Raw genomic sequence first — 3,183 nt, 5'->3', positions numbered from 1 at the left:
AACTATAAAATATGTGAAACGTGAACATTACAATATAAATGTAAAGTACATAAAACGCAAATATATAATGACTGTACAATACAAAACAATATTATAAAGGTATTTGATAATGCCCCCACGGCAACGTCTTTACCGAATCAGGTACGAGATACCGCTTGTCGTCGTATGGACTTAGAGCGATTTTCGTTTCACGTACCGTGTATACCTCATGCAGTTTAGATCGTATACACGTCTGATGACGCGTCATCTCTATCTCATTTCGCAGACACCGCATGTAGTCATCGAATGTTATTGTTCTTGCGACAACGTTACACTTTACACCCTTTGCCTTTTTAGCGTCATTTTTTCCATCCACTTTTAACGCATACATTTTCGCCCTGAGTCCAACGAACTCGGTCATTATTGCATCGTTGTTCTCGTCCTTCATTAGCCCGGGAACTTTCTTATTCGCGAGTGGCATATCGTACGCATTACCAGTCGGATAATCGCTCGTGTCGAACCTTGCGATATCACGTTTTATATTTTCATATACGTCGTCGCACTCGATGTGATACACGAGACTATCAGTATCTGTGTACATCACTCTAGATTTGTCATGGTACAAAGGTAGCATGTACTCGTGGTGAAATTCGTACAAGCAAATTTTCGATATGTCTAGTATACACATACCTACATAAATCGGCTTGTTGAATTTCACCTCAAGTTTTCGGAGTTCGACTGCAATTAAATTTTCTGCAAAAATACTGCGACTATGGAAATTTGGTTTAGCGATCATTGCCTCCGCACCGTATCGTCCTGTCCATTTTGTCAAAAGTTTTACATCTACGTGATTGCGCACATTTTCCATAGTTTTTCCGAATACAGCATTATTCATCAATTTATATAAATTTTTCTCAAAATTGTTTTTCGCGAGGGTACGAAATTGTGTGTTTAACTCGATATAATCACGAAGCCAGGCGGATTGAACGAATTGTAATACACGGTGTATCTGTGTTATACGGAGACCATGACGAGTGCATTGCTGCAAGTTGCGATAATGAATGACGTATCGCTTCTTATCATGCAAGGTCGCTAAAAGTTTACGTTCTCGCTTGCCAGGCGGCTTATCGCGCGTTGGGCAGAACGGTAGGTCAGTGTGTCGATCGTGCAGGTGTTGCGGATACTCCAGATCGACTTCGAGAATGTACCCTGTGGGCGAATCAACAGCGATCGCGTTTACGTCAAAATTTGAGACGTCTTCGACCCATCGAAATTCTCCATAGGGCTGCGGCTGACACATTGCCCATCCGTACAAATTATTCACATCGAAATACATGAGGTATGACGATGGTTTCGATGGGTCGTACGTCTGCATGTACTTGTTGTTAGCCTGCGCGTATCTGCCGGAACATTGACTCAGACCTCCGCGTATACCGCGCTCGATAAACATTACCATATCGATGTCGGTGAGCAACTCGAAATTGACGCGTGTATATTTAAGCATAGCGTCCCACGTGAATCCTGGTAATGTATAGTAATGTGCGGGGTCAAGACCATAACTTTCGACACATTTGTCACGAAAATTTTCAAAAACGTCGGCTAACAACAATACATCTGTTTTTAAATACAAATCGCTGTATTCGCCCAGCGTTCGAATAGAGAATCGATCCCATACGTTCTTGGCGTGCGCGTAATCGCTCTCGGACACGGTATCGCCCGTCAACGAACTAAAGAATAATTCGCGCGATGGCAAACGCGTTTCCTTCAATTTTGCAACACAGTCAACATACTCGTATGGGAATATGCCTTTACGAGTTAATAAATCGAATTCTTCGTCAGATAAATTTGAAAATTCCTTACGTACAATTTTTAGTTTTTCTTTACCGAGAAATGATGCCAATTTTTCAAGACTAGAATTAAGAAATTTATACGAATCTATAAATCGTAATTTTATGTGATTGTGTGGGTCTAATTCATCGGTGGTACCTATGACATGCTTCGTAAAAGAAATATATTTTTCTTTTGTAACGGGAAGCACATCGATATTCCCTTTGTTGTGGCTATTTCTCTAATAATGAAGTGTGAATCGTATCCGGATAAATTATGAAAAATTACCGGTATGTACAACACATTTTGATAACACAAGTTACAAAGCGAATGCGCGGGACCGCGATAACGACCGGTGAGATGACAATGATCTCGCACTCGTGTATCATCCGGTGCGAACGGCTTATCACAAATATGACACTGCTTTGCGTTATGATATGCCTCCCATTGCTCTTTCGATAGAGTTTCCATAGGGACCTTAGCAGATAAAATTGATTTTACGCGATGCGCTAATTTCTCTAATTGTTTAGCGAACCACGCGATACAATCCTTATCGCGATGAAACCAATACCCCGATAATGTGTCATCGTACGAACAGTGTACATAATATCCCAAGCTAAATACTTGATGATGATGCTGGTACGATATTACCATATCCTCCTTCTCCGTCCTCTCCAATGTACACTCCAGGTCGGCATAGACGACAAACGGCACGCGCTCCTTATTGTTGATGTTGCGGAAGCTCAGCCATTTCTCGTCTTCAGTAGGTAGTTGGATGGCGCAGTCGTTCATTTTCTGGCAATCTACGCTGTGGACATCCAACTTTTCCACAGAACTAAAGTAATGTAAACATCTGTAAAAAAATAGCGTAAATTTTATTTTTCAACTATGCAATTAATACATTTATAAAATTATTACTCACCGGTCACAAATATATTTTTTGTGTTCCTTTTTACTGAGTTGTGAGCTCACTAGACGAGATAAATCCTTGATGCATGCAAAGTGCCCCACGTTGTCTTTGCGTGGATCTTTCACGTATAGCAGATTAACATGCTTCTCCTTCTTGTCGTTGGAGAGTCTTAGCGGGAGAATTTTATAGGTTTCAGTTTGATCCTTTTGGATCTCGTAGACGTTGACCGAAATGTTATTTAGTCTCTCGAATTTTTTAATGTCCTTTAACGCGATTGGAAACTCAATGTCATCGAAATTCAGAACATTTGTATAATGAGGGTACGATGACTCCCTATCACTATGTATTTCTGTGGGATATAGAGTGGCTATCACAGACCACGCGAAGCAAGCATTGTCCATCGATTTCACGTTAACAACCGCACGCTTTGTTATTATTTCCCGCGGTAATGTCACGTGACATCCTGC

The sequence above is a fragment of the Monomorium pharaonis genome, chromosome 4 (genome assembly GCF_013373865.1).
Source record: "Monomorium pharaonis isolate MP-MQ-018 chromosome 4, ASM1337386v2, whole genome shotgun sequence".
Classification (NCBI taxonomy): domain Eukaryota; kingdom Metazoa; phylum Arthropoda; class Insecta; order Hymenoptera; family Formicidae; genus Monomorium; species Monomorium pharaonis.
The sequence above is the reverse complement of the archived record's forward strand: the minus strand, read 5'-3'. Positions refer to the sequence as shown.